We start from the raw sequence: 25,369 nt of genomic DNA, 5'->3' as shown, positions 1-25,369 counted from the left end.
AGAACCCAATTTCTCACTCAAAGTTTCAAATAAGAAGTGATTTTTCAAAATGAGTGCATAGGTTAAAGGGTTAAATTATATACCTGAATTATTCTCTGCCAAAAAGTTTCCTATGTTTCTCAGCATTTACTAAATACATTGCAGAATAATTCTGTGTGGTACTGAAATCTCTGCTAGGCTCTTTCCACCTGGATTTTCAAATAAAGTTTTTTATTGTATCAATTTCAATTGTACATACACCAAAACTATAAATGTATCAATTTTCAAAGTATTTTCTTATGTGCTCTTTTGGAACTATCCCCTTTTTTACAAGCAAACAAAAGGTATATTATTTCAAAACAGTTTGGTCAACCGAAGGGATGTTTCAAAATAGTTTAAAATATCTAATCTGAGAGCAGTGTTTATCTAATTGTGGTTGTGTAAATAACCTGCAGCATTACTCCTCAAATTTGTATATTACAATAGCCCATTTAAAAAGTGCTGATTGTGAAAATAATGCTACTCCTCCACTTATATTCATGTCTACATCTCACTGACAAGGTGCAGTAGAACCAGTGATGTGATTGCTGTAAATTGGACAACACCTTGAAAACGTAAAGCTAAAAAGGCAAACAGAAACTATTGCCAAATTTGTTCCATTGTTGTGTGATAATTGATGTAACTTTTCTGAACATTGGTTAGTGTTTGTACACCTCTATAGGCAGTTTTTCTTAATGGCTATTAATAGCTGGATTAATTATGATCATAAATGTCTCCAGAGATTCACACATGGTTTTGTGTCCAGCAACAAACAAAGCATTGATATTTGTTTTGGGTCAATGGAACACTTTACATAATTTGACTTCTAAAGTATTCTAGAATTCAAATAAAATTGTTTTAATGTATGTGCTTGCTATTTTAGTCCCAAACCCACTCTAACCTGTTTATGGGATCATCATGCGCAATGAAACACCTCAAGTCTTTCCCTCTTTTCCCACTGTTTCGGAAACAGTTGCAAAGAATTCATCTTACAATAGCTGGTAGCTGATTCCCTGAGCCAGTCATAATTCTAACAATGGACTTTACAAGGACCATTTGCATCTCTTAATTTCTACCAGTGTCTTGTCCTGTTAAAAAACACTTAAAATTAATCTACATGTATGCTAGGCTCTTTCTACTGTGTATTCAAATTTGACTAGTAGAATGCAATCTTCATCAGTCAAAGAAGCACAGCTCATCAGTGCCCTAACCAGAAGGGGTTCAGGCAATGTTCACCTATAGTAGGAAGACATAAGTGTACCTAGAAGGAAGGTAGAGGAAGGTGTCTAGTCTTGAATTTCTTAAAGCACTCGTCCTTCTCCACTGTGAGAGATTGGGTCACAGGTTGAGGGGGGTCAAACCCTTCTCAAGCAGAAACCACAATCCTTGTCAGGGACAAGGCACAAACGACTCCCAAATTAACCTGTGTTCCACCCTCTGGTAGCTTATCACAGAGCAGTCAGGCATAACTCAGAGACAATGTGCAAAGTATTTATACAGCACTTCAGTAATAAATTGAAAACAAGAAAAATCCCACACTAATTTAAAAAGAGTACATTTTTATTAAAAATATATCAAGACCAATGCGACAAAATTCTACCTGGTAGAACCAGAGATTTGCAATGTTAAAGATTTATATGAAAATAGTGCAGAAAAGCCCCACAGCTACCAGGTCATGGGAGAAAGTCACAAGTTCAGGCTGTCAATAATGTAGCACAAAGATTTGGATTGACTGTACTTTTCATTAGGGGGCTTGGGCCAGTGACAAGGTTTCAGTGACGATGGGCCTGTTTGCAGTCACAAAAGCCAAAAAACTTCCATTCAAGCCTCTATGAGGCCACACCAAGGGTCCAGGACCTGAGGGGCACTTCTTGAGGGTCAATGACATGCTCCAATTCGATCTTGGTGCTGGTTCAAGTGGTTAGGTGTCTGTCATGTCCTTGTGAGTCTGAACAGGAGGCCAGCAGACTAGCCCTTGGAGTCGCCCTTGGAGTCCTGGGTTCAGGTGCAGGTTGAAATCCCTCTGACTCAGGTGAGACAGCAGCAGGGGCAACAGGGAGGCAATCCAGCAAGGCATTAGATCAGCTATTCAGCTGTCCAGCAGGGCAGTAGTCCAGCAGAGTGGCAGTCCTTTCAGCAGCTCAGCAGTCCTTTTTTCCGGCAGAGTCTCCACAGGTCCAGCAAAGTACTGAAGAACTGGTGTCTAAGGTCCAATATTTAAAAAAGGTTCCTCCTTTTAAATGGGAAAAGCTTCTAGAGGTTTCCCTTTGAAGTCCCCAGACATCCTGCTTTCCCTGTCCTGGCTCAAAACTATTACCAGGGGGTGTGCATCCTACAGCTACTCAACTGTATTCAGGCTGCAGGCACTAAATGGCTAAGGCAGAAAAATGGCAACTTTCTAAAAGTGGAATTTATAAAATTTTAACAGAGAATCCGACTTTACCATAAGAGAGGATATTTTATTGCAATTGCAAAGACGTCAAACATTAACTGAGTACCAGTTCCTTTTAGGACGTTACATCTTATTGAATGTGATAAGGCAACTCCAATGTTATCCTATGGGAGGAATAGCCCTTGAAGTAGTAATTTAAGAGTTTTTCACAACCAGGACATGTAAAATTTAAAGGTACTTGTCCAACTTTTTGAATACACTGACTGAACCCTGATTTTTGGGCTTTCCAGGGCCTACCCTAAAGGTGACTTATATGGCAAAAGGTTTCTTTTGCCAGGTCAAAATGGAAGTTTAAAACTGCGCACAAACAGACTGCATTGGTAGACTTGAGATAAATTTAAATGGCTGCTTAAGTTTGTGTCACTATTGGTGATGCAGGCCCACTAGTAGCATTTAATCTACATGTCCTGGCAACAGTTAGTGCCACTTTACTAGGGACTTACAAGTAAGTTAAATATGCCAATTGGGTATAAGCCAATTATGCCATGTTTTGAGGAGAGAACACTTAGCACTGGTCAGCAGTGGTAAACTGTGCAGAGTCCTAAATGCCAACAGAAAAGCATTCAGAAAACAGAAGAGTGAAGGCAAATTGTGTAAGGATGACCCGGGAAAAAGGGCCAATTACAATATCCACAATCTGTCTTCCTGAAAATGGGAGGCTAGTTCAATAATCCAACTCTAGAGGAGAAGGGGATTTTCCCTAGCCACTTATGAGTATACCTCTTTCCTTGAGAAAAGACAAATGTAGTAAGGTCAGTGCTAAATTAACCTGGTATTTGAAGGAGTTGGTGGAGTCAAAAGTAAAGCTTTAAGATTTTTTCGCAAGTAACAGAGGGCATCTCCAATCCAGGAGACCAGAAACCTTTGGAATCGATATCAAAATGTTGAAGCATATGGTAGAAGCCCTAACACCATGCATTCAGTTTTAGTATTACATGTCAGTGCATTGAATTCTATCCTTGACATGATTACACTAAACTATAATATGGATTTTAACCTTTAACCTGTAAAAAGAAATAGACAAATTAACATTTATAAGTTCACTAGTTGCAATATTATTTCTCACATTGTTATCATTATTTTTACCAATATTAATAATAAAAATAAGCACTTATAGTATACAAAATGAAGATTTTGAATCCCTGAGGAAGTTTTGAACCAAAGATAAGAATGAGCCTGAAAAAGAAGTTTCCGGATAATTTCATACAACCTGCGATATCCTCTTTAATCGTCAAAGTGGTTACTTAGAGCCATATGTACAAAAGCATTTTTATGCTTGGAAATGGCCTAATTCGCAGAATTGGGCTGTTTCCGACCAACAAAAAACAATGCTTTTTCGCATGTACAAAGCACCAATTTCAATTGGGTAACGTTACCGAATAGCAATGTGTGTTTAGCACTTCAGTATTTGGAAGGGGCTTATTTAGGGCATCCTTTCCAAATACTGAATTGCATGGCTATGTATGAATGTTTTGTGGCCGAATTATGGTTGCAAAACACTCATTTTTGACCAATACATCAAGGTTGGTGGTAACCATTCACAAACGAGAAGGGGTCCCTATGAAACACTGTCCCCCTTAGTGAATACCGAAAAAAATACTTTTAAGAACAGGCCACAGCCTACTCTCAAAAAGTTATCTTAAACGTTTCATTTCATTTTATTTTTTGAGATGCATCAAAATTTCCTTTAAGGAAAACAAGCTAGATTTGAAAAGCAATCACAGACATGGTGGACAGCTAACTCATTACTTTAATCTAAAATTGCAAACAGAGATTGTGGTGGATGCAAGCCTGGTGGGGTTGGGATTGATCCTTCCCCAACACAATGGACAGCCCAATGCTAAGAGACACACCGTGGCCTATGCTAGCAGGAGTCTATGTCAGACTGAATGTGCCCATTCTCAACAGGATAAAGAAAGTGTGGGCATGTGAACACTTCCATGTGTTTCTGTACGCAAAGCATTTCACCCTTGTCACAGATTATCAGGCGTTTCTGAGCATCTTTGGAAATCCCTGACCTTGCATCGAAAGGTGGGGGTTGCATTTGCAGGACTAAGATTACACTATCGAGCACAAATTGGGGAAAAATCAAATCCCCACGGACTACTTTTCAAGAGTGCCACTTCAGTGGCAACGTTCAATGTCCAAAGCAGCTGAGACCTATATCAATTTCATAGTAAACTCCAGTGCACCTGCATCTCTTTCTATTGAACAGATTCTGATCACTACTAACATTGACAAAGACATGCTTAAGCTCAAGGATATCATTCCAACTCATTCATGGAGGAAGCATACACGACCTCTTACTGATGATGTTGAGTACCAGAAGTTCAAGAATGTTCCGGAAAACTTTCTGTTACAAATGATGGTTTCATACTAAGAGTGGCAAGAATAGTTATCCCTGGGAGTTATTGAACAGGCACATGAAGGACATCGTGGCTTTGCTGCAAGTAAAAGAGGCTTCAGCGATTGAGTGTGAGTCCTGTGTTTTGATAAACGAGTTTAATGGGAGCTTAAAGCTTGTCATCTGTGCAACTGCCTGTCTCCCAAGACTACTCAGCACCCGTTGAACACATCTGATTTGCCTAAGCAATCTTGCTAGAGGATTGCTGCTGATTTCTTCGTACCCCTAAATAATGTCTATCCTCTCAATGCAGTTGTCAATGAGCACTCACGTTTTTCTTTAGTGGAAGACCTATCAAAAACCACACATGAGAGAGTCATTGAGAGACTAGAAGACATTTTTACAACACGGGGTGTTCCCTCCATTCTGAAATCTGACAGCTGTCCACCCTTCAATAGCAGAGAGTTCAAAGCCTTTCTTAATCATTTGAACATCAAACATCAGACAAGTACTCCCTTTCTGGCTACAGGCAGATGGCATTGTTGAACAATTTATGAGTACTGTGAAAAGGGTGGGTCACCGTGATGCGAAGAAAGGCATTGACTTTAAGTCTGCCTTATGCCCAGCCCTTCATGTGCATGTTTCACTCATTCCATGACAGTAGAAAGTCCTGCTACCTTGCTGTGCAGGAGAGTTCTTGGAACGAAGATACCACAATGGACCGCCAGCCGGTCAATAGCCCCTGATGACATTTGTGTAACTGACACCTCTCGCAAATACAAAATTAAGGCTTACACCGACAAGCGCCGACGCACTCGAGGCACAGTCTTCGAGAAAGGAGACCGAATTCTTGTGAGGCAAAAGCTGACACTCAAGACAGACTCCATTTGCTGATGAACTGTTAAGAGTTATGGGCAGCAAGGGACGTATGGCAGCTGACCAATGACCTGGAAAATCCATAACCAGGGACTCGTCACACTTTAAGCCTTTGCCTCAATGTTCGTCAGCTCCTGACCTCCTGCGTGAGGCAAGTCCACCTGAGTGCCCAAGTCATGCATACAGCTCTTCTCCAGAGATGCCAGATGAAGACACCCCTCATCTATTTCATACAACAAGATGTGGACGACTGGTGAGACCACCTCAGCAACTCATTGAGGTGGTATAATGTGAATATGGATATATATTGTTTGTACTTTTTATTTAACAAAGGCGGAGATGTTTTGTTTTGTGCTTGTGTGTTTTAGGCCTCTAATGGTCCTCAGCAGACTCCTTACAAGCATTACATAATCTGGTGGGCATGCCTATGTGCAGTTAATAACGTTTGTGATGCACTGCATTCAGTTAACAGTTGCATGCTGAAGAATAAACACGTACAAACCAAAGTTCAGTGTGTGGCGTGGTCTGTTACATGCTCCCAGGCTGAGACGCACACTACAGACATTATGCCCCCAGTCTTCTCACTTTTGATCATAGCAAAAAAAAAGAATATTGTCCTTTGAGAGGAGATGTCTTGTAAATTATTACAGGTTACTTTACCTTTTAATTTGAACAGATTAATTTCCTTAAATTGCCCAGTGTAAAGAACAACACCTTAAAAGACTATAACACTGCTGGAAAGCCAATGCATCTGTTAAATCACTAGTATCATGAATTTGACACGAGGTCTTGATGGTAGTTATAAGACGTTGGTTCTGCGGGATCTGCAGGTGAAGAAATAGACCAGTAGACAAGTCAGTATAAAGTGCGTTTTTTCAGTACCTGAGCCTACTTCCACAGGTGGAGGCTGATGCAGTGAAATAGTTTTAATTAACATGATGAAGCACTGAGCGACAAATATACCCTGTTTCAATGTGGGTTTCCTTAAAATCAATCGTAAAATTGTGAGCATGGGGTAGAGTGCCTGTGTTCCTGTTCTGAATGCCTGCACCACTGTACTTCAATGCAATTTGATTAGAGATTCTTCATCGCCTCTCAGACGGTATGTGAAAAGGAACAGGGACATGTCCGACCCCACTGTGACCAACGTGATTTAGGGGCAACTACACTACTACTAGCTACTAATAAGTTACTATTGACTTTTCAGGTTAAACAAAATAAAATATGCAATTCAAAATATAATTTTGAAGATCAGAGGTTACTACCGATATAGTACAATTGTTATCACTACTAATCCTAAAAAGAACAAAACAAAAATATTTATAATAAAAAGAAAAATAATAACAGTGATAATGAAAATAATAGTAAGAAAACCTTGTGTTTTGAAAGCCATGCTCGAAAACATTGTGTTGCATCGGTTTTACTAAAATAAAGTAGTTGACATAAGTAAAGAAATATATATGATTTGTAAAAAATATAAAGTAACTTATTTGTACTGAGGTAAAGGAAAACATAACGGTGTCAACTTTTAATGTCAACGTGCCTCAAGGTTTTCCGAAAAAGTGTCTGTGATGTGCGGGTGTTGTGGTTTAATAAATCATAAAACAACATACATGTCACTGGCTATTGTATTGATTATAGAACTGAAGTGAACGCAGAGGTTCGAGCACAGCTGTCTTGAGGCAAATTAATAAGACTCCTGCCTCGCTATCTGCAGGTTCAATAACCCACCTTTGGTGTCAGAAGCATCTCGGGTGACTTTATTGACACCGCGTACACGAATACAAAACGCAGGGAGGATGAAGTTGCAGAATCTATTATTTTGTGTAAAATGAACGCGGCTGTGTGGAAGTCAAGAAATAGCATTTTTTTTATCCGCGCAGCTAATAAAAAAAAAGTGGGACAAGAGTGCAAACTTGGGTCGACCGCCAGCTGGCTCGAGAGGGTCCAGATAAAACCGGCTCATCCTTTACTTTAATGAACTCTACACTGAAAAGAAGTTTATGACAAATTGCGCAGTCTGGCAGTAACTTTAAAAGTATATGAGAGCCTGAGTCCCATTTGCAGCCAGACTGGGCCGTGTCTGACGCCTGTGACAAGTTCTCTTGGTTCTCATCTAGGTCACTAACTGGAGATCCCATGATAGAGGCGGCTGACATCCCATTCATCTTGCTTTGCATGAGTGCTCCTTCTGTCAGTAGGCCCACATAACAGCGTTAGCTTTGCAGGCTCTCAAGCAATGCCAACTCGAATTGACAAGTGGAGCTGGGAAAGGAACAGCACAGAGGTGAAGAAAGGTAGGTCTGTAAACAAATTGAAAATGTAAAGGACAGCTGTGAAAAATGCAGTTAGCAACATTTTGTTGGTTAATAAGAACAAGCTACTTTACAGAAAACGTTAATGAAATAAGTACATCTTGAAAGGATGTATGTAACTCTCAAACTTAGATTAAAATGACTTGCGATATATCTTGAACAGGAAATTCAGAGTTATTAATATTTTGCAAAGCCCCAATTCTGTGCAAATCTATTGATTTTAATCTTTAAAGCTGTATCTCTCTCTCTATATATATATGTATATATATATATACATATATATAGCGAGATATATATATATTATCTACTGGCGGTCGCCAGTAGATAGTTATAGTTAGGACCGTGTTTCCATAGGAAATCCGCAACATTCTATTTGGAATAACTTTGGCGCCGGTCGACGAATCCACGCGAAATTTTCAAAACTAATGGGGCGCTACGCTCCGCTCCTACCCTGAAAGTCTCGGGGGGATTCGTCAAGCGGGGGCTGAGAAAAAAGGGGGGTCCCAAAACGCGTTTTCCCCATGCATTTTTCCATAGGACCTTTAGACACAGCTACAGCCCGAACGGCTGAACAGAATTACTTGAAATTTGGCAGAGAGGTAGTCCTCAGGTCAAGGATGTGCCTTTTGTAGGTCTGGTGTAAATCTGTTCAGTAGGTCCTGAGAAAATAGCATTTAAATCAATATCTATATCTGTAAGCGCGCTCCGTGCGCTTACCGTAAGCTTACCGTACGCGTACGGTGCCGTGCGCGAGCTCAATTCTGATTGGTGGTTATATGACTGTAAACATTCGAATCGGTCGAAATCAGGAAGTGTCGGCCGCCATTTTCTGTCTCTCGCACTGAGAAACAAAGGTGGGGAACGTGAAACGGGGGCAACGAAGAGAGTTGCAGACCCCCTAGTGTTTGTCAGGGGGTCCAAGAAGGACCCAAAAGTACGAAAAATAAATTTAATAATTTTAAAAAAAAATCGCGGGGTACGCGTACGGTAAGCTTACCGTACGCGCACGGCAAAAAAAATAAAAATAAATAAATAAAGAAGTAACAATCACATTTATTAAATAAATTAAAGGACCCACAAGGGAGAAAAAAACAAATGTTACTGCGTAAAAAAAGGCGAGGCGCGCACGGCATGGACTGCGCAACGTGGGCGCTCGGTGCGCAAAGCGCACCGTGCGCGCAGGGTGTGCGCATAGTGAAAAAACAGAATTTTTTTTTAAAAATAAATACATAACTTAGCATTTAAAAAACCTTGCAAATTCACTGAAAAAACCATAGGTTTCACACACGTTATAGTTAGGAATTATCATTTACTAAACCTTGCAAATTCACTTAAAAAACCATAGGTTTCACACATGTTATAGTTAGCTGTACATTTCACTTGTAAAAAACCAATGAAATTCCACGTTATAGTTAGATCAGGTAACTATAACTTAGGCGACCGCAATCCACAATGTGTAATTTCAGATGTCATCATTGATGTCATGAGTGATGTCACTGACCATGTCATGAGTGATGTACTATGTGACGTCATCAGCAGTTTATTGTGGGCGCGCAAGTTATAGTTACCTGATCTAACTATAACGTGGAATTTCATTGGTTTTTTACGAGTGAAATGTACAGCTAACTATAACATGTGTGAAACCTATGGTTTTTTAAGTGAATATATATATATATAAGATATATATATATCTTTCACTCTCTCTCTATATATGTATTTAAATCATCAAACAACATAGACATATATGGACTGAAAAAAACAAAGGTTACAGGGACGGTATAGTTAGGCTGACATTTCACTCCTACAAACCAGAGAAATTCAGCAGCTAGAGGTACCTGAGCTAACCTACAACTCACACCTCTGCAATGCACTGCTTATGTCCTCACATATTACATCACTCATGACATGGTCAGTGACATCACTGATGATACCTCAAATGATATCACATGACATCTCAAATGACATCACTGATGATATAATCCAGTGATCGCTCCTTCACTGTATAAGTATTTCTGTGGATCTGTTAGACGGTGCATCAGTCTATCAATGGTTCTGTAGCCAACTGAGTGACTGTCTCAGTGCATTTTTGACAAGGTGCATCAGTGTCTCAATGAGTCTGTGATTGGTTGCATGAATCTCTCAGTCGATCTGTGAGTAGGTGCACGAGTGCCTTTGTGCATTTGTAAGAAGCAGATGACTGTCTAACTGGATCTGTGAGTGGACAAGTGTGTCTAAGGGTGTGTCTACGTGGGTGAGTGAATGGGTGCATGACTGTGTGAGTGGATCTTTGAGTGACTGCATGAGTCTCTCAGTGGGTCACTGACTGAGAGCATGAGTGTCTGAGTGTTTCTGTGAGTGGGTGCATGGGTCTCTGAGTAGGACTGTGAGTGGGTGCATGTTCCTCTGAGTGTATCCAAGACTGGGTGCATAAGTCTCTGACGGTGTCTGTAAGTGGGTGTGTCAGTGACTGTATGGTGTGTGAGTATCTGAGTGGGTTCTGTGAGTTGGTGTCTGAGTGTCAGAGTGAATCTGTAAGTGGGTGTATGAGTGTCTAAATGGGTCTGTGAGTAAGAGCATAAGTCTCTGAGTGGGTGAGTAAATGGGTGCATCCATGAGTGTCTAAGTGGGTCTGTGACTCGGTGGGTGAGTGTCTGGATGGGTCTGTGAGTGGATGTGTGAGTCTTTGAGTGATTAGTGAGTGGGCGCGTGTACATCTGAGTGAGTTTGTGAGTGGGTGTGGTTGTCTCTAAGTGAATGAGTGAGTGATTAGGTGCACAAGTCTCTTAAAGTTCTGTGACTGAGTATGTGAGTGACTGTAAGGGTGTGTTAGTGGGTGTATGAGTGTCTGAGTGGATCTATGATTGAATGTAGGAGTTTCTCAGTAGGTCTCTGAGTACATACGTGAGTGTGTGAGTGGGTCTGTAAGTGAGTGCGTGTGTCTCTGAGTGGGTCTGTGCATGGGTGGGTGCATGAGTGCCCAGGTGGGTCTCTGATAGGGTGTGAGAATCTCTAAGTGGGTATGAGACTGTGCACATAAATCTTTGAGTAGGTTTCTTAATGTGTCATCATGAGTCTCGGAGGGGGTCAGTAAATGAGTGCATCACTCTCTGAGTGAGTCTGTAAGTGGGTGCAAGACTACCTGAATGGGTATGTGAATGGTTGCATGAGTATCTGAGTGGGTATGTGACTGGATGTACAAGTGTGTGAGTAAGTATATGAATGGATGTATAGGTATCTGAGTGATTTTGTGAATGTGTCCATAAGTCTGTGACAGTGTCTGGCGAGTGTGTACAAATATGTATATATATATATATATATATATATATATATATATATATATATATATATATATATATATATATATATATATATATATATTTTTTCAATGTTCACGATGTCGCCGCTATATTCGCGATGACCCAGCAATGGTACATGGAGGGTCGTGCTGGGTGTCACGTCGCCATCGCCAATATCTTGCGCTATTAAAAAATCTATTTGGGACACATAACGTGTGCCACTAATACCCCCTTTTCTCAAACATGGGGTCAGAGTATCTCCACCCTGCATCCTTATGTTAGATTTGAAACAAAATTTCAGCCTTGGGAACCGACCCTGATCAATAAAGTGGCGGCCGCAACTTTCTATTCAGGTTGTGTCCTGCCAATCAAAGCTTCTTCCTTGGCAAGTGCCTTTGTGATTTACCTCTAAGTCATCATATAAACATATATACTTTGGTATGGATGGCAAGCAACTAATACAGTAAACCAACTCTTAACATTTTAAAATTATTGCATGAATGTGTTTGCTATGCAGCACTTTCTAGATGTGCCCAAGTAATTTGGCAGTGATGTGGGTGCCAATACATATGTAGTAATTGCAATTGAAATTCTTTTTGGATAAATACATAATGTACGAAGGTAATAGTTTGTGATTACCAAATACTTAATTTGTGTGGTTTGTTATTTGGTAATCGCAAACATCAATATACAAATCTGTCTTTGACACGCTTTGCGATTGCCAGTGGATCGCGAATAGACCTACGTCATGAATATTATTGAGGTAGGTTTTGGTTTGCTACCCATTGGGAATCGCTAACATCACAGGGATGGTGGCTTGACAATCTGTCATTTTTTTTTGAAAGGCAGACCATTATTTTTTAAGGAAAATAGGATATGTTTAATTCATGGGACCACTGCTTGCTCTTAATAAATGTTCTCACAAACATTCACACAAAATGGAAGGGGTTCCTTGGGCACTCCTTTCCATCTGTGAATTGGTTACCACCTACTTGAAGCAGGTGGAAAAATGCAAATGTTTTGCGACCGCATTTCAGTCGCAAAACATTCACACATACCACTGCGACTCGGTATTAGGAAAGGACACCCTAAACATGCCCCTTCCTAATACCGAATCACAGACACAATTTGTGATTCGGTAATAGGTTACTGAGTCGCAAATAGGGCTTTGTGCATGTGAAAAAGCTTTTTTGTGTTTGCAAAGAGACCGATTCTGGAAATCTGCCCATTTGTGACCACAAAAATTCTTGGGACATGTGGCCCGAAGTTACTACTTTGTCAATGAATGGCAAATTTGCATTGTAAGTCTTTTAGTACTCGTCTGACACTGTCATGGGTACTTTTGTGGAAAATACGTGTGAATAATGTATGCTTGTGTTGCTTCTAGTATGCATGTGCAGAGCACACTTATGCCAAGAGGACCTGATTTACAAAATCTTGTAGAAATAGTATGACATTTCCTCTTCCCCTCACATCTTATGCTTATGTCTACGTTTGGAATACAATTCCCAATTTCGTGTAATTCATAGTAATTTGCAGGAGTACTCCTATGACTCTACAACCATCACAGATTCCCAGGAGCACTCACTTTAGAAATTAAGTAGACACACAGAACTCAAACCTTTGTGCATTTTGGAAACAAAGTCTAATTACATTTTGAAACGCTTAGTTGTCTACTGTAGAAAATATTTTTCCAGTGTTTAAATCCTTTCCCCGGGAACCCCAGAACCTTTTAGAGTGGCCCCTTCCAAATCCTAGCGCAAATATGCCATTTCTTTTGTGGTTTATAGGAGTAAAGCAACATGCTTAGGAGAGAAAAACTATGCAAAAAGTTGGTTAATATTCATATAACTTTGAGTTTGTGAATGTTCAGCAAATGTTACAGGTGGGCACACTGTTGAATGTATGCATTGATAATCCATATTGGCAGACTTTCTGTGTGGCAAATCCTATCCATGAGGGTGAATTGGCAACATTCCTCACATTTTGAATGTGACTTTACCCTAAAAAATCCAGCTACTTGCCCGTTTAAGTTGAACCTATGTTCTGAGAAAAAGCCTGAGAACCAAACCTATATATTGTAACTTGGAGACATACATGCATTGAGGTTCCCAAAGCTGCATCTGCATGTATCTGATTAGCTTTATGTCCCTCAAAAATATACACTGGCAGTTTAACAGCCCATGGATCCTGAGCCAAAGTCATATCTACAGTTAAAAGAAGGGCTGGGCAGGCACTGTAGATGAAGCACACACAATTTCACCCCAATTCCCCATGCACAACTAAACACCTGCTGTGCCACCGCTACATGGTGTCTAGTGGCTGCCATACACCCTCTACACCTTTAAAAATGTAAATAAGTCCTGAAGCCTGCCAACAAGTGGGTGCACGGAAATCAGGATTTTATGAGAAGACGGGGCTGAAAGTGAAACCATGGGTGGAGGAAAACGAAAGAAGCAGCCACAGTGACCTCAGAGAAGCACATGGGAAAGAAAGCAAAGAAAGCTCACCTTGCAACACAGATTCATCAAGCATTAAATCAAATCGGAGAGCTTTTGAAAGTATTAAAAGAAATACCTGAGCCAAATCTATTAATAGTGTTACCTGTTATATCAGATCAAAGCCTCTAAACCTGGTGATGTTTTCTTAACAACACGGACCTCTAGATCCGAAGTGATATAATAATGAAGTCAAAGACACTGTCAAGCACAATTGTTCACTCCCTAACATAGATATCTCATTTGCTTCTACCACTGCTCCTTGTCTTGAGCAAATTATCAAAGAAGCTGCTAATCTGACAGCTTCAAATATTGATTTCGAAATGTGTCCAGTCCCAAACAAATTATCACTTTCTGATCCCTGCCCCAAATGCCTCACACTTTCTATTTTCAGAGACAAGTGTTTTTAAACAAGCAATAATAAACCTTCTTCTACAGAAACCTGTAGCCTATCTACTTTATCCAGTCAACTGCAGAACTAATTAAATCCCCCCTTTGAGCAAAATCATATGGAGCAGACACCACATCAACTCCAAGAATTTGTAAAGTCCAACAAGTGCTGTGTGACGGATGGCCAAGTTTCAGACAGGAGACAGGGACCACAGAGAAGACCTTCTGTCAGTACTTTCTTAATTTATCTGGCTGCATATAACCCACTGTATGACAAAATGGTACCAGTTCAACTAGAAAATGGGTAATCACAACTGTTTAGGTTCTCCTTTGATGTCATTCATTTTTCCGAAAAAACTACAGCAAAGCAGACTCAGTTTCTCGTTTTCATCGGTAAAGCTAATCACATTTAGATTTCCGCAGGGGTCCCAAAATTCCACCACACTGTTTAGTATGAGTACACCAACACAGGTTAGATCACAATACCAAGTTGCACTCTAAAAGTATGAAAAAAATATTCCCCTCTATTTATGAATAGACAGCCTTGAGCCAAATACACCACCACTTGTCTGAAACAGATGGTCATCTGCATTAAGAAGAATTACCTCTGACAAAATGGTTCTAAGACCAAAGTCCTTACAACTGAAAACTTCTAGCCTACCATTCATGTGGCAATGAACACTGGAGGTCTTCTTATCCCCATTCATGCAGAAACTAATCTTGGAGTATGGTTTGATTATAAACTCTTTTTGGTGCCAACTAGAGGCATGATTTAGAGATTGGTGGATGAGTGCTCCGTCACAAATAAGACAGATTTCCTGTAAGTCTTTTTACAAGTGCATTAGGATGTAAGCTCTTCCCCAGCTCCCGAGGCTCTTGGGGAGTAAAGGGAATCCCTCTGGTGCGGGCACCAGAGGGATTCCCTAGGTCATGGCGTCGGACGCGCGGGAGCCGTCCGACGTACATGATCACTTATGGGTCAGACGCCGTCCGCGTGTCTGACACACAGAAGGGGTTAAAAGCCTACACATGCAGGGACTTATTTAAAAGCCCCGTACACCTACGATATGTCACATTTTCCCATATTAAATGTACGTACAAGCGGCAAAGTTACTTGTAAATAAGCCCTGCAGTGGTTAGATTTACAATTTCATGCCTAACTTGGGAGGACTGTCAGCAGATTTCCACTCCAGCACTTGAATATTTGATTACCCATGTTGTATGGGTCGACAGGCCTGGTAGGAGACATTTCCGTCCAATGTCTGCTTTGCGACTTACCCTCTGGCAGATTTTAACACATCCTCCTGTAAATTAGGGAGACCTACAATCTGCTCCTGCTATATCTCCTGGTATGCCTCGTTGGTGCAAAATGTCAGCAAGGGTAAGATTTCTATACAGTTGCGAGTACCTATATCCCAGTTTGCACATGTGAACATGTTTTACTTTTTTCGCAATTTGAGCTAGCGGTGATTAATAAAATGGTTTTGTGAATCGGATCCACTCCTTCTGCCCAGGCGAACGTCTAACCTAAGCCTAAAAAGCTTTGATAATCTATTTGATAACAACAGGACTGGGAAAATATCCAAACACTAATGACTCCCCGTGCTGGCTCACATTAATTCGCAATGATGTATAAGTTAAATGCCAAAAGATTTTTGCAGAAGCATAAGTTCAAGCCACACAACTGTCTGGTAAAGTCAAGAATATAATTGCAATTTCTTGGCTGTGATTCTTGACATGTATTGATTTCAACGACCAGCCATTAGTAAGTACTAACTTGTGAAATGCACAGCGTTTGGAAATACATTTTTCAAGTGCCTCCATCCTAAATCTGAGTATTAAAAAAAAAAAAAAAATTGAACACACTTGTTTGTTTGCAGAGTCCCATTAATACAAAACAGTCTTCTTTCCGTTTTTAAATGATTGATCACATGTTTAATAATAAGTTGCCACAATCCTTTTCCTAAGTCAAATGTATTTGTAGCTCCTTTTGCCTATGCATCCTGTAACTGTTAGTTTGGCGACAGTGTTGACTCAAGGATTTTTGTCAGTTTAGCCCAAGTGCCTTTTTCATGCCCTCTCCAGAGGCAGAAGAGCTGCCTTTGCTAGTGGTAGGCCCCCTGCCAGTCACAGTGCTGTTTGCCAGTTTTTAGTGTCCTGCTCTAGAATACGTAGACACTGAGTGGACTAAATGAAACCATTTTTCAAACACCTTGACTGAGTAAACTGAAATGTCAAGCTTATCTTGTGGTTGCAGCGTATTGACAAGCAAAGGTTCATTAATTTCATGTAGATGAGGAGTGGTAACAGCGTTCTGAGGGATTGTCTTTCTTTTCATTTAGTGAGTCTTTCTTTTCATTTAGTGGGACTGACTGTTTCAGTTACCCTGTGATATCATTTTAAATTATACTTCTACATCATTCTTTCTCTTTGCCATCGTATGTTTTCTGCCAACCTAAAAAGATATTTGTTTAAGGAATTTATGCCCCTCTGAGTAACAGGAATGTCAGGGAGTTTGTAGCCATGCTTTATATTTGTGGGAAAATGATAACACAGCCTCCATAAATGTGACTAAGAATAGTCATTTACATTTACCTCTCTACTGGACCTTTTACATAGATATTTCTCAAATGTTCCTGAACTCATTGCTGAGAAACCACTGTGACATTAATCCTGTACTTTTTTAAGACTGAAATTATTTGGAGTTTCTTCCAGATGTTATGCAATGGTACATAGAATTCTATGGCACAATATTCACCAATTACGTGGTTAAATATACTTAATGTGGGAGAAATATATATGTGGATGTGGACTTTCTGACAAAGAGTTAGGGGGCGATGGTTGTTTGCTTTTCCATTTGCCCAAATGAACATTACAAAATAATTCAGTGCTGGGACTTTTAACATTTTCACTTCTGTGGGCCCCTGAAGAATCATTGCTGAAAGCCGGATTTCCTGCCTAAGAAAGCTCCACATTTTGAACCTCAAAATAATATACATTAATACACAAACAAATATATATTAAACAAATATCCAAGTGATGAAATATTTCAGGAAACAAGCAACAATGTGCAAAAAAACTGACTTTTTAAGTTTAATGAGATAGTTGGAGCTTTCTGTAAGATCAAGTGGTATGCCATAGTCTTCTACATAATTTTGTATTTTGGCTTCTAAAGCATGCTTCTTTTTGTCAGTGCATGCCAGTGCCAACTCAATTGAACAGTGCTGACTCAAATTCCTTCACATGTAAAGACTGTTCCAACATTTTCATTGACCACTTCAGCTTTTTTAGGTCTCGTCTGAGACAGCGCTTTAGCGCTGCTCTGGCGAGACTTATAGTAAGCGAGTTTTGGAAGTGCAAACGAGTGCTTTCAGGCCTCCAAATACAGTGCATGTGCGCCGGGCGCGCGCACCATTTGGCAGCCTGAAAGCACTCGTTTGCTTTCACTTTCGCGGCCGCACGGCCGCTATGATGTTTGATCGCGATCGCGATCACTTTGTTTTACTTCAAGGCAAGCACGTCCTCCCCTACATTAACTGCTGCAATAAAATATGGGTGCCACCTTCAGTCAGTCTAACGTTTTAGACAATAACATCAACGGCTGGCTTTTAGTGTCCTTTGCTTGTGGTGTTTGAGTCGCTGCCTCGGAATGCAACGTACTGTGGACTGAAAAAACAGTGTTCGTGACACGGTGCTTTTTCACAGTCACAGCTGCATCTACTGCAACTCCTGTTACAGCAACCCTACTCCCCGAGCGAAAATATACTCCTTAACAACAACTCAGCACAAACTCTCCCAACTGTCATGCGATCTGAACTCACGGACACCGAGGGGCTTCAGGTCCCTGCTGCGCCTTCCACGGATGAGCTCCCGTCCATGCTCTTCAGTGCGGAGTGCAGTCCTTATGTGTACCGACCCCCTCACTCGGCTCTGTTTCTTTTTGGGGGGTGGGAGGTCTCACGGTTTCCTTTCCGCGAGCTTTCCAGGGAAGGCTTCGTCTGGGGTCGGCGAACACTTCGAAGGGATGCCTGTGGAGGCCAGAGTTATGCTTGACTTTAACCGTAACCTTTCAATAGATAATAACACAATGCCAGCTCTTCATTCCAACCGGTGCGGCAAAGACAGCGGGCGTGCTCCGGGCACCACCCTTGCTCCCTTTCATATCAGGGGTTCGGAAGGCATTTTCAGGAGCAGAATGTAATCAGTCGTAGGGTTGCCTTTACATTCTATATGCATTATGGGTATGCTGAATTCACCATATCTTCTTTTTTAGATGCTCTCTTTCGAGATTCCCTGCACGCTAAAGACTGGTTTTATCTTGCATTCCCAAAAGTATTTGCATTTTCTAGATTATGTTGTTTTAATAGTATTTTAAATAATGTTCGTGCTCGCATCCAGGCGCGCAACACCCATTGGACTCACAGGGCTTCAGCACCCCCCCCCCCGTCGTGTGTGGCAGCCCGGGATGAGACCGCTTCCCGGGCAGACACAAAGCCGCGCCCGAGCACTTCACAGGTCTTTAAAAGACCATTTGCATGTTAATGAGGCTTCGCTGTTGTTTCACCCCTTCTAAGAGCCCCTGCAGCTCCACTCTGCCTAGATTCAGCCCCCCACCCCCGAAATCAGCGCCACTCTGCCTACTGTTTAAAGATTCAGCCCCCCCCCAAAATTTTTGCTTAGCCCCCCCCCCCCGAAATTTGCCTCTAGTTGCGCCTCTGCTTGCATCACATGCCCATTACGGACAGAGCTTTCGACTTTGGAACGGGAGAATCAGGCTCAAGTCTTAGCGTCAGCTGAACATCCTGCGATTCCGAACAAATCACTTAATCCTCCCCATCCCTATACACAATGAATTGTGAGTTTATGTAATGTAACTGGTGCTCATGTAAAGCGATCCAATATCCCAAGTTGGATTTGTTCTATATAAAAACTGCAGAACAATGCACAGAGATAAAAACCAAAGGCTTAATGTAAGGAAAGATGCCAGTTTACTGTCTGATATGTACAAAGTGAAACTAGGAAACCTGCATAAATCGTGGCTTGGCCACTTAAATTGTGTGATTTTACATACATATTCTATTTCACAAAAACTTTGGTCTTCAGTATCACGTATTAAAACATTTTCAAATATGTGAGTTCTGAATATCAGTTGTACAAACCCCTACTGTTTGATTTATTGTACTACAATGTTGCTTTATAACAATCCTGGCCACGTACAGGGTTTACATAACAACTGTCTTGCCTTTTTAGTTGATTAATGGTTCATCCTTAAGAACTATTATTTTTAATAAGTACTTATCTTAACAGAGCTATCATGTGAAGTATTAATATCAACGCTTCCACATGTTAAAGAAGTAAACTTTTTTCATTTTAAAGAGACTTTCTCATAATTTACGTGGTTGGCCGTATGACTTAAATAGCAAATAACTTCAGGGCTCGGCACGTTCACAGTCTCTAAAATGCGAGCCAGTGGTTCTCCCTACTAATTTGCTGGATTAGGCGATTAGCCACCTATATTGGCAGCTAGGACAATAAGATTTGTCACTGGGAACTGGCGAGAACCGCAGTTAACACAGAGCTGACCTTGAAATCCGTATACACTCGATGTGCCACAACTCCGGCATGCAACGAAAAAACATATGGAATTACAAACAAGCAGTGGAATAGAAACAAGCATTTGCAATGCAATAGGTCTCGCATTTGCAAAAGTTTAAGCTATTGGCATTGGTCATGACAATGCCTTTTTTATCTATTTTATAAAACAAACACATTAATACATGCCATTATCATTTACAATGCCAATAGCTAGTGTTGCATTATTATTAGCAATGCCAACTGATCACACTTTTATAATGCGAGACCTATTGCATTGCAAATGCTTGTTAATTATACACAGTAACTGCAGGTTAAGAACCACTGGTATAGTTTGCTTAGGTTGTTGTCATGGCATTGTTCCAGAGGAGCACATGAATGTTCAATCTTCCAACATATTGGTTTGAGTGTATCATAATTTTCTAAGAAGGTGCTTTTTACTGGGGGCTTGAGTTGTATTGGCCTTTGCATAACGCACTGAAAAAATATTATCTGTCAATTAAACGTTCAAGTCGGAAACCTGTAAAAGCAACTGGGATCCTTCAATATGATCTAGGTAGGTGCAAATTTCAGAACTCATAAAGTGTTTTAAGCCTGCATTGTATATTCTGTAGGGGGTTTGTCGTTCCTGTATCAGTGGGGTTGAGGCTCTATGGGTAGCTGGTTTTTGATTACCTGTACCTGGGCTGATTAGTCTTCATTGGTTCTGTTCTGATGAACTTTAGTCCACTGTTCGATTGACTTTCTATCTGGTGATGTCCTGTATTTTGTCATTTTGAAGAGTAGTTCTTAGTTGTCCTGTCCCCATTACTATGACTTCCTGTCAATATGTGTTGTAGTTCTCACTGCTCAATGCCTGTGGTAATGCCAACTACCTGCCTCAAAGTTTATGGGTTTGCTAATGTTTAATCAAAATACCCTGTCCTCTGTTTCATTGTTTCGATTAAGTGGCCTTAGTTGTGGTTCAATGGAAGTAGAGGCGATTAAAGAGAGAGTTGCTGTTAAGAGACAAATAGCAGAATGAAAGTAGATCACAACTGGAGAGAAAGGAGGGAGGAGAGAGATGAAGGATAAAGATTATGGCTGATGCAAGAGTAAGATCCAAGACCGTTGATGAGAGAGGAGAGAAATGTGAGGGGTCAGGATAGAGGGGGTGAAGAGAGAGGAGGAAGATAGTGATCAGTTAAGGAAGGGTGGTGATGATAGAGAAGAGAGGGGACCAAGGGGTTAGAAGATGACGGTACAGGGCACCAAACACTAAGAAGTTAGAGGACAAAGAAGAGAGAAAACTGGAGAGAGGAAGTATAGAGGTGGAATAAAAAAGATAGAAAAGGGACAGGTTTCAATAAGGGGTATGATGAAGAAGTGAGTGAATGAATGAAGGAAAAAGAAGGATCTGGTAAGGCCAGGACTAAGAAGGAAGACGTGGAGGGAGTGAGATACAGCATAAAGACTATGTGGTCTATTAGGATAGCGGGCGGAAAAGCGCCCCGACTGCCATGGAAGCGGAAAATAACCGCTCGCACGGCACCGTGGGAAAACCGGCGGCCCAATTAGGATAAACTGCCCCAAAAAACCGACCGCGCTGTAGCGAGGCCAAGAAAATCCACCCGTTGTGGGTGGAAATGGCCAAAATCTGTCCGTGTTACAACAAACAAATGATGGACGGAATGCTGGCAATGCAGACATTCTCCCCCAGTCAAGAGATCTGGGTTAAATCCATCGTTCTTTTGCCCACTACACCACCCCAGTTTAGACATGGCCATATGCAAATCAGTCTTGACCCTGTGCCTCATGGGAACAGTCCAGCCCGAACTGCCAAGCCATGTCTTCCCTGGACCGGAATCAAGCATCCTAGGACCGGTTTCTGGCTGTCAGCCGTCATCAGCCAGGATAGCTTGACTCCAGTGGCGTAGTGAGCACGGGTCCCACGTCTGGGAATACCCATCCCACTTAGGGCGAAAAGCGTTACAACAAACAAATGATGGACGGAATGCTGGCAATGCATACATTCTCCCCCAGTCAAGAGATCTGGGTTAAATCCATCATTCTTTTGCCCACTACACCACCCCAATTTAGACATGGCCATATGCAAATCAGTCTTGACCCTGTGCCTCATGGGAACAGTCCAGCCCAAACTGCCAAGCCATGTCTTCCCTGGACCGGAATCAAGCATCCTAGGACCGGTTTCTGGCTATCAGCCGTCATCAGCCAGGATAGCTTAACTCCAGTGGCGTAGTGAGCACGGGTCCCACGTCTGGGAATACCCATCCCACTTAGGGCGAAAAGCGTTACAACAAACACATGATGGACGGAATGCTGGCAATGCATACATTCTCCCCCAGTCAAGAGATCTGGGTTAAATCCATCGTTCTTTTGCCCACTACACCACCCCAGTTTAGACATGGCCATATGCAAATCAGTCTTGACCCTGTCACTCATGGGAACAGTCCAGCCCGAACTGCCAAGCCATGTCTTCCCTCGACCGGAATCAAGCATCCTAGGACCGGTTTCTGGCTATCAGCCGTCATCAGCCAGGATAGCTTGACTCCAGCGGCGTAGTGAGCACGGGTCCCACGTATGGGAATACCCATCCCACTTAGGGCGAAAAGCGTTACAACAAACAAATGATGGACGGAATGCTGGCAATGCATACATTCTCCCCCAGTCAAGAGATCTGGGTTAAATCCATCGTTCTTTTGCCCACTACACCACCCCAGTTTAGACATGGCCATATGCAAATCAGTCTTGACCCTGTCACTCATGGGAACAGTCCAGCCCGAACTGCCAAGCCATGTCTTCCCTGGACCAGAATCAAGCATCCTAGGACCGGTTTCTGGCTATCAGCCGTCATCAGCCAGGATAGCTTGACTCCAGTGGCGTAGTGAGCACGGGTCCCACGTCTGGGAATACCCATCCCACTTAGGGCGAAAAGCTATCCTGGCTGATGACGGCTGATAGCCAGAAACCGGTCCTAGGATGCTTGATTCCGGTCCAGGGAAGACATGGCTTGGCAGTTCGGGCTGGACTGTTCCCATGAGGCACAGGGTCAAGACTGATTTGCATATGGCCATGTCTGAACTGGGGTGGCGTAGTGGGCAAAAGAACAATGGATTTAACCCAGATCTCTTGACTGGGGGAGAATGTCTGCATTGTCAGCATTCCGTCCATCATTTGTTTGTTGTAACGCTTTTCGCCCTAAGTGGGATGGGTATTCCCAGACGTGGGACCCGTGCTCACTACGCCACTGGAGTCAAGCTGTCCTGGCTGATGACGGTTGATAGCCAGAAACCGGTCCTAGGATGCTTGATTCCGGTCCAGGGAAGACATGGCTTGGCAGTTCTGGCTGGACTGTTCCCATGAGGCACAGGGTCAAGACTGATTTGTATATGGCCATGTCTGAACTGGGGTGGCGTAGTGGGCAAAAGAACGATGGATTTAACCCAGATCTCTTGACTGGGGGAGAATGTCTGCATTGTCCGCATTTCGTCCATCATTTGTTTGTTGTAACGCTTTTCGCCCTAAGTGGGATGGGTATTCCCAGATGTGGGACCCGTGCTCACTACGCCACTGGAGTCAAGCTATCCTGGCTGATGATGGCTGATAGCCAGAAACCGGTCCTAGGATGCTTGATTCCGGTCCAGGGAAGACATGGCTTGGCAGTTCGGGCTGGACTGTTCCCATGAGGCACAGGGTCAAGACTGATTTGCATATGGCCATGTCTGAACTGGGGTGGCGTAGTGGGCAAAAGAACGATGGATTTAACCCAGATCTCTTGACTGGGGGAGAATGTCTGCATTGTCAGCATTCCGTCCATCATTTGTTTGTTGTAACGCTTTTTGCCCTAAGTGGGATGGGTATTCCCAGACGTGGGACTCGTGCTCACTACGCCACTGGAGTCAAGCTTTCCTGGCTGATGATGGCTGATAGCCAGAAACCGGTCCTAGGATGCTTGATTCCGGTCCAGGGAAGACATGGCTTGGCAGTTCGGGCTGGACTGTTCCCATGAGGCACAGGGTCAAGACTGATTTGCATATGGCCATGTCTGAACTGGGGTGGCGTAGTGGGCAAAAGAACGATGGATTTAACCCAGATCTCTTGACTGGGGGAGAATGTCTGCATTGTCAGCATTCCGTCCATCATTTGTTTGTTGTAACGCTTTTCGCCCTAAGTGGGATGGGTATTCCCAGACGTGGGACCCGTGCTCACTACGCCACTGGAGTCAAGCTATCCTGGCTGATGACAGCTGATAGCCAGAAACCGGTCCTAGGATGCTTGATTCCGGTCCAGGGAAGACATGGCTTGGCAGTTCGGGCTGGACTGTTCCCATGAGGCACAGGGTCAAGACTGATTTGCATATGGCCATGTCTGAACTGGGGTGGCGTAGTGGGCAAAAGAACGATGGATTTAACCCAGATCTCTTGACTGGGGGAGAATGTCTGCATTGTCAGCATTCCGTCCATCATTTGTTTGTTGTAACGCTTTTCGCCCTAAGTGGGATGGGTATTCCCAGACGTGGGACCCGTGCTCACTACGCCACTGGAGTCAAGCTATCCTGGCTGATGACGGCTGATAGCCAGAAACCGGTCCTAGGATGCTTGATTCCGGTCCAGGGAAGACATGGCTTGGCAGTTCGGGCTGGACTGTTCCCATGAGGCACAGGGTCAAGACTGATTTGCATATGGCCATGTCTGAACTGGGGTGGCGTAGTGGGCAAAAGAACGATGGATTTAACCCAGATCTCTTGACTGGGGGAGAATGTCTGCATTGTCAGCATTCCGTCCATCATTTGTTTGTTGTAACGCTTTTCGCCCTAAGTGGGATGGGTATTCCCAGACGTGGGACCCGTGCTCACTACGCCACTGGAGTCAAGCTATCCTGGCTGATGACGGCTGATAGCCAGAAACCGGTCCTAGGATGCTTGATTCCGGTCCAGGGAAGACATGGCTTGGCAGTTCGGGCTGGACTGTTCCCATGAGGCACAGGGTCAAGACTGATTTGCATATGGCCATGTCTGAACTGGGGTGGCGTAGTGGGCAAAAGAACGATGGATTTAACCCAGATCTCTTGACTGGGGGAGAATGTCTGCTTTGTCAGCATTCCGTCCATCATTTATTTGTTGTAACGCTTTTCGCCCTAAGTGGGATGGGTATTCCCAGACGTGGGACCCGTGCTCACTACGCCACTGGAGTCAAGCTATCCTGGCTGATGACGGCTGATAGCCAGAAACCGGTCCTAGGATGCTTGATTCCGGTCCAGGGAAGACATGGCTTGGCAGTTCGGGCTGGACTGTTCCCATGAGGCACAGGGTCAAGACTGATTTGCATATGGCCATGTCTGAACTGGGGTGGCGTAGTGGGCAAAAGAACGATGGATTTAACCCAGATCTCTTGACTGGGGGAGAATGTCTGCATTGTCAGCATTCCGTCCATCATTTGTTTGTTGTAACGCTTTTCGCCCTAAGTGGGATGGGTATTCCCAGACGTGGGACCCGTGCTCACTACGCCACTGGAGTCAAGCAATCCTGGCTGATGACGGCTGATAGCCAGAAACCGGTCCTAGGATGCTTGATTCCGGTCCAGGGAAGA

Source organism: Triturus cristatus, chromosome 8, assembly GCF_964204655.1.
Source record: "Triturus cristatus chromosome 8, aTriCri1.1, whole genome shotgun sequence".
Classification (NCBI taxonomy): domain Eukaryota; kingdom Metazoa; phylum Chordata; class Amphibia; order Caudata; family Salamandridae; genus Triturus; species Triturus cristatus.
This window is presented reverse-complemented; position numbering follows the sequence as displayed.